Source organism: Schistocerca cancellata, chromosome 4, assembly GCF_023864275.1.
Source record: "Schistocerca cancellata isolate TAMUIC-IGC-003103 chromosome 4, iqSchCanc2.1, whole genome shotgun sequence".
Classification (NCBI taxonomy): Eukaryota; Metazoa; Arthropoda; class Insecta; order Orthoptera; family Acrididae; genus Schistocerca; species Schistocerca cancellata.
This window is the reverse complement of record NC_064629.1, coordinates 286,877,033-286,891,888: the sequence shown is the minus strand read 5'-3', so window position 1 is coordinate 286,891,888 and position 14,856 is coordinate 286,877,033. Positions and strand designations below refer to the sequence as shown.

At 41.2% G+C, this 14,856-nt stretch overlaps 1 protein-coding gene across 1 annotated transcript in view; it reads left to right on the top strand.

The window, feature by feature from the left end:
* Positions 1–14,856, top strand: part of LOC126183642 (endosome/lysosome-associated apoptosis and autophagy regulator family member 2-like) — a 244,048-nt gene that overhangs the window by 123,107 nt on the left and 106,085 nt on the right. The window lies entirely within an intron of this gene.

Sequence of the window (14,856 nt, the reverse complement as noted above, 5' to 3'; positions counted from 1 at the left end):
GACCATCCTCCTCTGGTTCGGACAGGTTGGAAGTTGTCCGTCACCCACCATTGTGAATTCAGAGCATCTCCAGTCCAGCAGTTGTAGAACATCAAAAATTCACCGAAAACTCGAGCCATTTCTCTTGTTTGTAGACAGTGTTAGTGTAATTCTTCTGATTTTTCCGTCCCTGCTAAGAGAGCAGCGTGTGTTTCGAGAAGTGAGGCAAATAACGTCCCTGACTCCAGCAGAAAATATAAATTACGCCCACTCACCCTTTCAGAAAAGTGATGAACATCACAGCGACTGTAAACTCAGAAATTTTTCCTGTTCTGGTAGTGCCTTCAAACAAGCAGCTGAGCGTCCTATTTTTAGTTACGGAGATATTTATTTCAACTTCCAAATATCGTCGTTTTGTCGCGTAGAATTAGATATTGCAGCTGATATTGGTTTTGGGATCTATTTCCACAAAACGTGTGAAGTGTTCAAATGGTTCTGAGCACTATGGGACTTAACATCTGAGGTCATCAGTCCCCTAGAACTTAGAACTACTTAAACCTAACTAACATAAGGACATCACACACATCCAAGCCCGAGGTAGGATTCGAACCAGCGACCGTAGCGGTCGCGCGGTTCCAGACTGAAGCGCCTAGAACCGCTCGGCCACAACGGCCGGCATGTGAAGTGTCTCAGGCCGGTTTCAAAGTGTGCCGCGATCTTTTTTAGGGTCTGTGTTCAAGTTTAGCTGTATTCATTAAAAATTTGAAGCAAACTGTTGTGCAGCAATCTTGTTGAAAGTGTATTTAGAGACACGTTCATTTGGATATAGTAACTGTAGAAGCAACCCGTGCTCAAAGACAAGGGTATTTCCTACAAAAGCGCGCGAAGTGTCTCACGGTTGCTTTGACATGTGTTCCACGATATTTTTTTAGAGTCCGTGTTCAAGTGCGGTGGTGGTATTCCTCAGAATAAAACGTGTGTTTACGTCGCAAATTGCTTAAATTGTCTCGTGTCTCCTGCAAAGCTCTCTCTCTCTCTCTCTGTCTTTGTGCAGTGGTACGTTCAGCTCCTGTGACATCTTCAATTTATGTATGTGGCAGTGTTCAGCACATTACTTATACATCAGGTTTAATAACTCCCGAAAGCAGTTCATGTTCAACGACAAAACGTATCTGTGCGGCGGGTATGGAAGGAGTAAGGCTGTGGGTATTTCAAACATGACAAAAAGTACGTGCTACCACATGGCAGTGCCGTGAGCCCGGCGCGTGGCCTCTCTTCCAGCAGACACAGAGAGTCGTGGGTGAACGTCTTGCCTCTTGTGCTTTGGAAGACTGACTGGACTTTTACAGAATAATCTATAGTTACAACATACACATTTAGCAGCATGAGTTGGGTAGTGTAACTTATCCCTATCCTGCTGCATCTTCATTATTTGTTGAAGCATATTCGTCTTCACCAAATATCATTGCTTTCCAAACATCATGCGGGTGGCTATGGACACAGTCTTCAGCTGCATGATTACAGCTAGTATACCTGTTAAACTCCTCCTTCTCCTGCACAGACAGTTAATCCACTGAACACAGTAAATATTTAACGTCCATCCTCCGAGACCAGCAGCTAGACACAGACTGAGCGAATTCCCTCCAGTTCCCCGCCCTCGACCGCCATCTTGGACTGTGTCACGGGGGGGGGGGGGGGGAGAACCAACAGCGCCCTATGGTGGTGGTGTTGTGAAATAGGTCGGTTGGACTCCGGACCTCAAGGTGAACTCACTGGATGGAGCTACTACCCATGACAACACCAATTGTTTAAATGGACAATGCACGCAAAATAAAGACTTCTACAGCTACATGGATACTCTGCAAATCACATTTAAGTGCCTGGCAGAGGGTTCATCGAACCACCTTCACAATTCTCTGTTATTCCAATCTCGTATAGCGCGCGGAAAGAACGAACACCTATATCTTTCCGTACGAGCTCTGATTTCCCTTATTTTATCGTGGTGAACGTTTCTCCGTATGTAGGTCGGTGTCAACAAAATATTTTCGCATTCGGAGGGGAAAGTTGGAGATTGGAATTTCGTGAGAAGATACCATCGCAACGAAAAACGCCTTTCTTTTAATGACGTCCAGCCCAATTCCTGTATAATTTCTGTGACACTCTCTCCCATATTTCGCGATACTACAAAATGTGCTGCCCTTCTTTGAACTTTTTCGATGCACTCCATCAGTCCTATCTGGTAAGGATCCCACACAGCGAAGCAGTATTCTAAAAGAGGACGGACAAGCGTAGTGTAGGCAGTCTCCTTAGAAGATCTGTTACATTTTCTAAGTGTCCTGCCAATAAAACGCAGTCTTTGGTTAGCCTTCCCCACAACATTTTCTGTGTGTTCCTTCCAATTTAAGTTGTTCGTAATTGTAATACCTAGGTATTTAGTGGAACTTATGGCTTTTAGATTAGACTGATTTATCGTGTAACTGAAGTTTAACAAATTCCTTTTAGCACTCATGTGGATGACCTCACACTTTTCGTTATTTAGGCTCAACTGCCAATTTTCGCACCATTCAGGTATCTTTTCTAAATCGTTCTGCAATTTGTTTTGATCTTCTGATGACTTTATGAGTCGATAAACAACAGCGTCATCTGCAAACCACCTCAGACGGCTGCTCAGATTGTCTCTCAAATCGTTTATATAGATACGGAACAGCAAAGAGCCTATAACACTACCTTGGGGAACACCAGAAATCACTTCCGTTTTACTCGATGACTTTCCGTCAATTGCTACGAACTATAACCTCTCTGACAGGAAATCACAAATCCAGTCAGCTCTCAACACTTCATTTGAATAAAGAGCTAGTTGTGTTTTACTGGAACGGTGTTTTCTAAATCCATGTCGACTGTGTGTCAATAGACAGTTTTCTTCGAGGTAATTCATAATGTTCGAACACAATATATGTTCCAAAATCTTGCTGCATATCAACGTTAACGATATGTCAATCCTATCCAGCAGCCCAGCACATACTGAGTCCTTTCCCCACCAAATACCAGATGCAGTAGGGGAGGGAGGGGAGGGGACTTAGGTTAGTGGAGGTAGACTAATTGACCTGTTTTCCCACCAAAATTTGAACTTCCCACCATGACATCAGTCTGATATTGCCACATATATGGCTTCATCTTGGATCCACAATCTTGAATAAATATGGCAACAGTGTAGACTGGGGTGATACCCACTTTGCTCTACTATTATCAACATATGCATCACCACAATTATTCGAAACATTGCTTATATAAAAGTTTTCCATCCTTTTAATGTTAGTCCTCTGTACCACAGATTTGATCTTAAGAAGCTGTTAAAGCGAAACATGTAATCTGGAGCAATAACAAAAAGAATATAGCGACCAAGTCAAGACTGTACTATTGAGCCAAACATGGTCGCAGACCTGCTGAACGACCTTTTGTCATTGGGCACCAAGCTGAGAGAGGCGACAGACACACCCAATATGAAAATTTCTGTACGGTCTGTGTGACTTATGACGTCCTGGACGACTCGAAATAATGTCATAGAACTTGTTACGCTACTTCATTGAATCCCATAAACACTTCCTCAATTTGCAAATTTTTATCAACAAATCTGAAGCATACAGATATTTGTTCCTTCACGGATATTCCGGATGTTCCATTTACAACGAGAGAAAATTATTGTGCCGCCTTAATAGATTTCAAAATATTTTGCTATGCATCGCTGGATAATAAAGAGACAACTGCATTCAATATTTCGCGAGAAACTCACTTGTATGTAATTTGCTGCAGCCAAGATTTCAACTCGGGAGCATTTTCTTTTCCAGGCAGCTGTAACTGATGAATATTAATTTGATGTTTCATGGCTGTGATCCCAAATTACTATCCCTTGATGATTAAAAAATAGGAGGGACGTTATAGCCTTTAAAACTGTCTTGCGTACATTTTTCATATCTTGCCAGAGCAGTCACGGACGAACTATGAAGTGTACATTTTTAGTGACACTGAAACGTCCAACAGCCTTTTGCCTCTAGAAAAATCAATTTCTAACAAATGCGTTACACGAATCAGCATCTGCAGAAGAAGCAGTTTCCGACGTAAGCGCTATACTGGAATCAACAGCGTTTTTACGCACACTGCAGAACACTTTGTCCAATTCTTTGTTGTAATAAAGCCAAGGAAATGTTTTTCTCTCTCTTTCATGGCATGACCTTCATGACGATAACTTGTCACTTGCAGAAGCTGCATTTTCGGGTTCCTTATTTTTTAACAGAAATGATTTTCACTACCGGTACCGGTAACGTAGGTTTTCAGTAATATCCTCCTGTTAAGAAAATGGTTCAAATGGCTCTGAGCACTATGGGACTTAACAGCTGAGGTCATCAGTCCCCCAGAACTTAGAATTACTTAAACCTAACTAACCTAAGGACATCACACACATTCATACCCGAGGTAGGATTCGAACCTGCGACCGTAGCGGTCGCGCGTTTCCAGACTGAAGCGCCTAGAACCGATCGGTCACTCTGGCCGGCTCCTGTTAAGACGACAACACACATATAACGAATTTATCCATTGTGACCTTCAAACATACTGCTCTAATTTGAAAGTATGTAAGCAAGCAGTACTCAATGTTGTGTTTCAGCTTTCAAGTTGCTTTTGCTCCACACATCCAGTCGGTAGACCCTCTCCCTTGCACTAAGTATTAACACGATAACAACCATTTTTCTGAAAATGAGAACTTTAGATCTCGCGTCCTTCCAAGTCTTTTTCTCTCGGAGAGCAAACAAAAGATAGCAATGCAGATTACATGGAAGCAACTTAACTGAAATTGTAAACCACGCCGCTCTTATCTGATCCAAATAAACAAAAGAAGACAAAAATCAGCTATTGAGGTAGTCGGGCACAGTCAGCTTCCATGTGTTTCGGTTTATTCTTTATCAGTGGTCAATATCGGCAAGAACTTTCTTTAAAACAGTTGTTGACTAATGGAATGGGTGTATTGTAGTGTGTCACTTGAAGTGAATATCAAAGCAAGCCAAAAAGTAGGGATTCTGTTCAAAATATACTACCATTATTACTGTTTGGTCTACCTTTGACTTGGCCAGACAGGCAAACCAAGGGACGGTGTGTTCCTTCATTTCCTTGGCATAAGCAAATTTGAAACAAACAGTTGTATGTTAGCTGTTAGAAATTTTAACTTACATCCCAATTTTTTAATTGCTTATTATTTTTTGATAATGGAAACTGAGAAATAATTAATTTATTTTGTTTTTATCAAACTAAAAATTTAGTGAGCGCGGTGCACCCACAAGATTATTTATGTGGGTGCTCGAGCCTTGGAGCACACACATAGTTGGCGCACATGACTGTAATGGTATAAGACGTGGAACTCCCCCTCACTGATTTCCACCTCATGAAAAGTCGCCGTTACTCAGTGTTTCTCAAGGTGTTCCCCAACAATCAAGGCTTGTATTTTACTATTTATAATATTTGTAAATAACCTACTGAAGGTGGAAGGGGTAAAATACAGGGAGCGAAAGACTATTTACAATTTGTACGGAAACCAGATGGCAGTTATAAGCATTGAGGGGCATGAAAGGGAAGCAGTGGTTGGGAAGGGAGTGAGACAGGGTTGTAGCCTCTCCCCGATGCTATTCAATCTGTATATTGAGCAAGCAGTAAAGGAAACAAAAGAAAAGTTCGGAGTAGGTATTATAATCCATGGAGAAGAAATAAAACCTTTGAAGTTCGCCGATGACATTGTAATTCTGTCAGGGACGGCAAAGGACTTGGAAGAGCAGTTGAACAGTGTCTTGAAAGGAGGGTATAAGATGGACATCAAAAAAAGCAAAACGAAGATAAAGGAATGTAGTCGAATTAAATCGGGTGATGCTGAGGGAATTAGATTAGGAAATGAAACACTTAAAGTAGTAAAGGAGTTTTGCTATTTGGGGAGCAAAATAACTGATGATGGTCGAAGTAGAGAGGATATAAAATGTAGACTGGCAATGGCAAGGAAAGCGTTTCTGAAGAAGAGAAATTTGTCAACATCAAGTTTTAATTTAAGTGTCAGGAAGTCGTTTCTGAAAGTATTTGTATGGAGTGTAGCCATGTATGGAAGTGAAACATGGACGATAAATAGTTTAGACAAGAAGAGAACAGAAGCTTTCGAAATGTGGTGCTACAGAAGAATGCTGAAGATTAGATGGATAGATCACATAGCTAATGAGGAGGTATTGAATAGGATTGGGGAGAAGAGGAGTTAGTGGCACAGCTTGACTAGAAGAAGGGATCTGTTGGTAGGACATGTTCTGAGGCATCAATGGATCACCAATTTAGTACTGGAGGGCAATGTGGAGGGTAGAAATCGTAGAGCAGATTCAGAAGATGTAGGCTGAAGTAGGTACTGGGAGATGAAGAAGCTTGCACAGGACAGAGTATCATGGAGAGCTGCATCAAACGAGTCTCGGGACTGAAGACCTTAACAACAACAACAACAACCTACTATATAACATACCACGTAAAAATGTAACTACAAAACGAAAAGTTATAATATTTGTAAATAACCTAATATATAACATACAACATAAAAACGTAACTACAAAACGAAAAGTGCCATAAGTTATCAAATACTTTGTTTAATGCTAATGAATTATCTGTTAATTATCAAAATACTGCGACCATTATCTGCATTTTATTCAATGTTGACATTCAGAGTACATCTCCTGCACACATTGGTGAGTAACTGTATTCGAAATTAACAACCGGCTATCTGTGAGGTAACAGTGCTCCCAGCGGCAGCAAAAAGCAACACCGGCCGCCATTTTTTGAAACGTCTACATGTCAGTATATTAACATTTGGTGTATAGTACTGGCGTTAGAAAATCACTGTTGTCCGGTTGTAGCCATCCAACTCAATATAGCTATATATGCTCGTTTCACTTTGAACATAGATACATGTATAGTACAAACAAGAAAAGGTAACTTCTGCCAAACGCAGTACCGACAATATTTACGTTTCCTGACCATCTGCAGAAAACAACTATAGTATAGAGACAACCAAGGAAACGGCTTGTCAGTGAAGAATCAGCTTCCTTATCAAATGAACCAGGTAAAATAGTTTTCCTGTTATTTATTTGTTATATGGGTTAATGTGAATTTTACTATTAATCAATGTATGTTTAAAGAAAAATAAAGCTTAATGATAATACTTCATTTTTGTAGGTGAAAGAGTGAAAGATAATACTTCATTTTTGTAGGTGAAAGAGTGAAAGATCATACAGATCATTCTTATTGTTTGCCTAGCCCCGAAAAATTGAAACAGAATTATGAGGCACTACAGAAAAAGACCGAGAAGCTGAGGAAGCAAGCGAAACATGCAAGACAACGTGTTTCAAGAGAGAAGAAACAAATTGTGACATATAAAACAGTGGTTGTAGGCCTAAATAAGAGACTTCAAGACCATGCTTCTGAAGTGATAGGATGTGACAAAAATATTGATATTCTGAAGCACTTTTTGCAATGAAAAACAAATGTTCAATTCCTTAATATCCTAAAGAAATAAGACAGTTTGCCCTTACACTCAATTTTTACTCCTCCAAAGCTTACAATTATTTGAGGAAGTTTGTTAAATTACCTCATCCTCGAACACTCCGCAGGTGGGCAACTACAGTAGATGGCAGTCCTGAATTTACAGAAGAAAGCTTAAAAAAATTAGCAGATGAGGTTCAACGTAGTTCAGGACCTATTTTAGCTGCACTTATGTTCGATGAGGTGCCTCTTAAAAAAGACTTAATATGGGATGGTAATAAGGTCTGGGATTATGTTGACTTAAGGCAAGGATGCGAGGATAGTGATGATAGCCAAATATCAAAAGAGGCACTAGTGCTTATGGTCACTGGGATTAATAGGAGTTGGAAAATTCCTGTTGGCTATTGTTTTCTTAATGGTTTAACAGCAAGTGTGAAACTTAATTGACTGCAGCAGTACCTCCGTAAATTGGAGGAAACTGATGGAAAACAGGTTTCATTGCAATAAAATGCATCAAAAATAGTTTTTATGCTGCTCCAAAGAGTGTATTCAAATTGTTAACAGTGGCAGAAAGGGTAATAATGGAAGAAGAACTTCCTTCAGTAGTTGTGTGTGGAATTGTTCAGAATGTTGGGTGGCAAGCCGAATTTATTTACTTGATTTTGACCATCTAATGGTGCCAGCTGAATTTGGAGAAGAGTCACATTGCGCTTTTCTAGTCAGGATGCTGCTAAAATAGTATTTTAATTGTAGGTTACACCATTTGTGCAAAAACCAGGCCAATGGAAGAAAGAGGGAAACATATTCGGCAAATATATACAAACTTATATTGTTTAAGGGACAATGAAAGGTCCTGCGCTATCGATTGATCGTTTTTGGACCTACTGAACTATTTAAAATTGTTTTTGACCTAATCTATATGGCATTGCAGCGAAATGAACTGCAACATTTCGCAATAAACTTTTCAATTAATCGATGTCAGAAGTGTGTTCAATTTTTTTAGCCTTCATCACTATATGTTTTACAGTAGAGAAATCAGATTGTCAGTGCAGAATGGCTTTTCTTTTACGCCATGCGTAGTAAACAATAAGAACATACAGTATTAGCAGACGACGTGTAGGCTGCACCTTGACGTTACAAGACATGGTGGCTCAGTTTTCAAGTTTCTTCAAAGATGGCGGTGCCATAGCCAGTCTATGTTGTTTATATAGGTCGTTTGTTTCCTATTATGCTTTATTTCACTATCATCTAAGATACGACATTCATTTGTGGGGTAATTCTTCTGGGGCCAAAGAAGTTTATCTAGCAGAAGGTGCATGTCTGGCACTTCAGTAACTAAAATATTTTATAGGCCTCATTTCAGACAGTTAAATTTATTAACAATCCCATCTATCTCCATAAACAGTTGGATCTTGCAAGAACAAGGAAACTATAATAGGTGTAGTCTAAGACAGCCTGTACATCAATATATCGTTATCTATAATGATAAAGCATAATCTTTACCATCCTCTTCAGTGCAACGTGATAGTTAAAAAGGTAAGTGCGTGTCGTGCCTTGAGTATAACTGTTTTGGGCAGGCGACTGTGTGTGTCACTTATGACAATCAGTGAGAGAAAAGAAATGGTGAAACCCACTATCAGCACATAACCTCTCCAGCCCTCGAACATCGCCAATGGAAATGAACTAAACGTCTCCATCTGGCCGTGTATCATTGTACTGATGAAGATATTTGATAATGTCCTCACTCCATAAAATAGAGCAGAGAGATTTAGAATTTACCCCAGGCAGTTGGTGTGGTGTCTGATGACAGGAGGTATTCACTACCACCTCAGCCTTCATCAGCGACAATATACTGGAGATATAAATTTCTTACATCACAAAGATTCTAATCAGCTGCCATGAGCTAGAAAGCCACCATGCGATGGTGTTAATGTTGCGAGTTACATTGATAAGCACTAGCTTATAGGAATATTATATTTAATAACTGAGTTAATCTCTTCCAATACAGACAATGTAGAGCAAGCAGACATTTACAATATGGTTTCCTCAATTTTATCCAAGAAATAAAATGTAGTTCAGAACCAAAAACTAGCATCTTCTCAATTCATGGTGGCCTTTAATATATTACAATGGAATTATAGGTTAGCAATTTCGAACAGGGAAGTACTGGAAAAAGAAGTAGATAAACAAAATATCTCCATAGTGGCTCTATCTGAAATGTGGTTCAAACCACAAACGCCAGTTCACTTCAAAAGATATAGTTTAGTAAGGTCAGACAGACCAGACGGTAAAGGAGGAGCGGTTTTATTAATTAAGAATACCATTAGTTACAACGTGATACATTTAAACTTTCAAGTAGAGGGTACAGAAATACAAACATTTGGTGGTTCTTCTGTATTGTGTCCATATATAAAGCTCCCAGGACTGTAAGCAGTAGCAATATCTACCAACAACTGTTTACTCAGCTTCATCCACCCTTCCTTATCTGTGGGAATTTTAACTCTCATCACAGTGCTTGGGGCAATGCTATCAATGATCCAGAAGGTTGTCGCCACTTCAACTGAGGAACTATATTCGGTCATTTTGAATGATGGCTCCCCAAGAATGTTACCTTCCCCTTGTAGACGACCATCTGCAGTAGATATAAGTCTTATGTCGCCAGACTTCCACAAAATTTCTAAGTGCGAGACCTTGAGGTATTCAATGGGATCAGACCATTACCCCATTAACATAGTACTGATCTTCGACATACATTTGACGAAGAGATGTCACTCAGCAGTCATTTAGGCCATCAAGTTGTCGATAACTCAGAATTGCAAAAGGATCCTAATTATCTCTGACCCAAAAAGCATTCTTAGTGCAACAGAGAATTGGAAACAGGGATAAGCACAGTAGTAAGCTGGTAATAGACATAACAAGTATATTTTTCTCCTGTTGATTACAGCTCATATGTGTGTTTTATACAGTGAATCTGTGGACCAGGTGGCCAAGGACACTGCAATCTCTGGAACCTTCTTAAATATTCAGTTACCTTATTCGGACCTTTTGTATCACATAAAAATGAAAATGCTCCAAAATGCAAATATTAAAATGGATACAACCCCACTTACCAAGATTATCTTGGTTTCCCAATACGTCTGTACACAGAAGAGCGATCTCTGTAATTACAAGAATGAGATTCAGTCATGGAAGCTTACCTGCTCATTTATTCCGCCTTCATTTTAGGACTTTGGACACCTGTGACTGCAACGTCTCAAATATGGGGGACGTTAATCATCTGATTTTTGCTTGCCAAAAGTGTGGTCGACATAGAGAAAAATTCCTCTCTGAGCTGGGACAACTTCAGATACCATTCCTTTCAATTATTGATCTACATCTACATCTACATCTATACTCCGCGAGCCACCTTACGGTGTGTGGCGGAGGGTACTTATTGTACCACTATCTGATCCCCCCTTCCCTGTTCCATTCACGAATTGTGCGTGGGAAGAACGACTGCTTGTAAGTCTCCGTATTTGCTCTAATTTCTCGGATCTTTTCGTTGTGATCATTACGCGAGATATATGTGGGCGGTAGTAATATGTTGCCCATCTCTTCCCGGAATGTGCTCTCTCGTAATTTCGATAATAAACCTCTCCGTATTGCGTAACGCCTTTCTTGAAGTGTCCGCCACTGGAGCTTGTTCAGCATCTCCGTAACGCTCTCGCGCTGACTAAATGTCCCCATGACGAATCGCGCTGCTTTTCGCTGGATCATGTCTATCTCTTCTATTAATCCAACCTGGTAAGGGTCCCATACTGATGAGCAATACTCAAGAATCGGACGAACAAGCGTTTTGTAAGCTACTTCTTTCGTCGATGAGTCACATTTTCTTAGAATTCTTCCTATGAATCTCAACCTGGCGCCTGCTTTTCCCACTATTTGTTTTATGTGATCATTCCACTTCAGATCGCTCCGGATAGTAACTCCTAAGTATTTTACGGTCGTTACCGCTTCCAATGATTTACCACCTATGGCATAATCGTACTGGAATGGATTTCTGCCCCTATGTATGCGCATTATATTACATTTATCTACGTTTAGGGAAAGCTGCCAGCTGTCGCACCATGCATTAATCCTCTGCAGGTCTTCCTGGAGTACGTACGAGTCTTCTGATGTTGCTACTTTCTTGTAGACAACCGTGTCATCTGCAAATAGCCTCACGGAGCTACCGATGTTGTCAACTAAGTCATTTATGTATATTGTAAACAATAAAGGTCCTGTCACGCTTCCTTGCGGTACTCCCGAAATTACCTCTACATCTGCAGATTTTGAACCGTTAAGAATGACATGTTGTGTTCTTTCTTCTAGGAAATCCTGAATCCAATCACAAACCTGGTCCGATATTTCGTAAGCTCGTATTTTTTTCACTAATCGTAAGTGCGGAACCGTATCAAATGCCTTCCTGAAGTCCAGGAATACGGCATCAATCTGCTCGCCAGTGTCTACGGCACTGTGAATTTCTTGGGCAAATAGGGCGAGCTGAGTTTCACATGATCTCTGTTTGCGGAATCCATGTTGGTTATGATGAAGGAGATTTGTATTATCTAAGAACGTCATAATACGAGAACACAAAACATGTTCCATTATTCTACAACAGATTGACGTAAGCGAAATAGGCCTATAATTATTCGCATCTGATTTATGACCCTTCTTGAAAATGGGAACGACCTGCGCTTTCTTCCAGTCGCTAGGTACTTTACGTTCTTCCAGCGATCTACGATAAATTGCTGATAGAAAGGGGGCAAGTTCTTTAGCATAATCACTGTAGAATCTTAAGGGTATCTCGTCTGGTCCGGATGCTTTTCCGCTACTAAGTGATAGCAGTTGTTTTTCAATTCCGATATCGTTTATTTCAATATTTTCCATTTTGGCGTCCGTGCGACGGCTGAAGTCAGGGACCGTGTTACGATTTTCCGCAGTGAAACAGTTTCGGAACACTGAATTCAGTATTTCTGCCTTTCTTCGGTCGTCCTCTGTTTCGGTGCCATCGTGGTCAACGAGTGACTGAATAGGGGATTTAGATCCGCTTACCGATTTTACATATGACCAAAACTTTTTAGGGTTCTTGTTTAGATTGTTTGCCAATGTTTTATGTTCGAATTCGTTGAATGCTTCTCTCATTGCTCTCTTTACCGCTCTTTTTCGCTTCGTTCAGCTTTTCCTTATCAGCTATGATTCGACTACTCTTAAACCTATGATGAAGCTTTCTTTGTTTCCGTAGTACCTTTCGTACATGATTGTTATACCACGGTGGATCTTTCCCCTCGCTTTGGACCTTAGTCGGTACGAACTTATCTAAGGCGTACTGGACGATGTTTCTGAATTTTTTCCATTTTTGTTCCACATCCTCTTCCTCAGAAATGAACGTTTGATGGTGGTCACTCAGATATTCTGCGATTTGTGCCCTATCACTCTTGTTAAGCAAATATATTTTCCTTCCTTTCTTGGCATTTCTTATTACACTTGTAGTCATTGATGCAACCACTGACTTATGATCACTGATACCCTCTTCTACATTCACGGAGTCGAAAAGTTCCGGTCTATTTGTTGCTATGAGGTCTAAAACGTTAGCTTCACGAGTTGGTTCTCTAACTATCTGCTCGAAGTAATTCTCGGACAAGGCAGTCAGGATAATGTCACAAGAGTCTCTGTCCCTGGCTCCAGTTCTGATTGTGTGACTATCCCATTCTATACCTGGTAGATTGAAGTCTCCCCCTATTACAATAGTATGATCACGAAACTTCTTCACGACGTTCTGCAGGTTCTCTCTGAGGCGCTCAACTACTACGGTTGCTGATGCAGGTGGTCTATAGAAGCATCCGACTATCATATCTGACCCACCTTTGATACTTAGCTTAACCCAGATTATTTCACATTCGCATTCGCTAATAACTTCACTGGATATTATTGAATTCTTTACTGCTATAAATACTCCTCCACCATTGGCGTTTATCCTATCCTTGCGGTATATATTCCATTCTGTGTCTAGGATTTCGTTACTGTTCACTTCCGGTTTTAACCAGCTTTCCGTTCCTAATACTATATGCGCACTATTTCCTTCAATAAGAGATACTAATTCAGGAACCTTGCCCTGGATACTCCTGCAGTTTACCAATATTACGTTAACTTTTCCTGTTTTTGGTCTCTGAGGACGGACGTTCTTTATCAACGATGATAATGTCCTCTCTGGTAAGCCGTCAGGTATTTTATCGTTTCGCCCAAGGGGGGGTCCCTCTAACCTAAAAAACCCCCGTGTGCACGCCACACGTACTCTGCTACCCTAGTAGCTGCTTCCGGTGTGTAGTGCACGCCTGACCTGTCTAGGGGGGCCCTACAGTTCTCCACCCAATAACGGAGGTCGATGAATTTGCAACCATTATAGTCGCAGAGTCGTCTGAGCCTCTGGTTTAGACCCTCCACACGGCTCCAAACCAGAGGACCGCGATCGACTCTGGGCACTATGCTGCAGATATTAAGCTCAGCTTGCACTCCGCGTGCGATGCTGGTTGTCTTCACCAAATCAGCCAGCCGCCGGAAGGAACCAAGGATGGCCTCAGAACCCAAGCGGCAGGCGTCATTCGTTCCGACATGTGCTACTATCTGCAGCCGGTCACACCCAGTGCGTTCAATAGCTGCCGGAAGGGCCTCCTCCACATTACGGACGAGACCCCCCGGCAAGCACACCGAGTGCACACTGGCATTCTTCCCCGACCTACCCGCTATTTTCCTGAGGGGCTCCATAACCCGCCTAACGTTGGAGCTCCCTATAACTAATAGGCCCGCCCTCTGTGACTGTCGGGACCTTGCCGGAGAATCGGCCACTGGCCCAACAGGCGAGACATCCTGTGGTGGCTCGGAAACGATGTCATCACCACTAGGAAGCACCCCGTACCTGTTGGAAAGGGGTAAGGCAGCTGCCACGCGGCCAGATCCCACCTTCGCCTTTCGGCCAGGCACGCGCGAGCCCACCACTGTCCGCCATTCACCCTGGAGTGATGGCTGACCGGTAAGATGCTCACTGCCGGAAGACGCAGCTCATTGATACCCTACCAATGAGCAAAAATCGTACAGTGCTTTTGCGAGATTCATTTTAAGTTGACCAAGTTATATACATACAGTGTAATGACCACTTTTCCTGTAGAATCGATAATAAGTAAAGTGTATTTTTTAAAGTGTCTGTGTTTACTAAAATGCTGTATAGAAGATTGGCTTCTATCATAGTTATTGCACCTGTGCAAGGCTAAGGAGTGTTATACTGCTGAAAGCAAATATAATAAAATAGTCCAG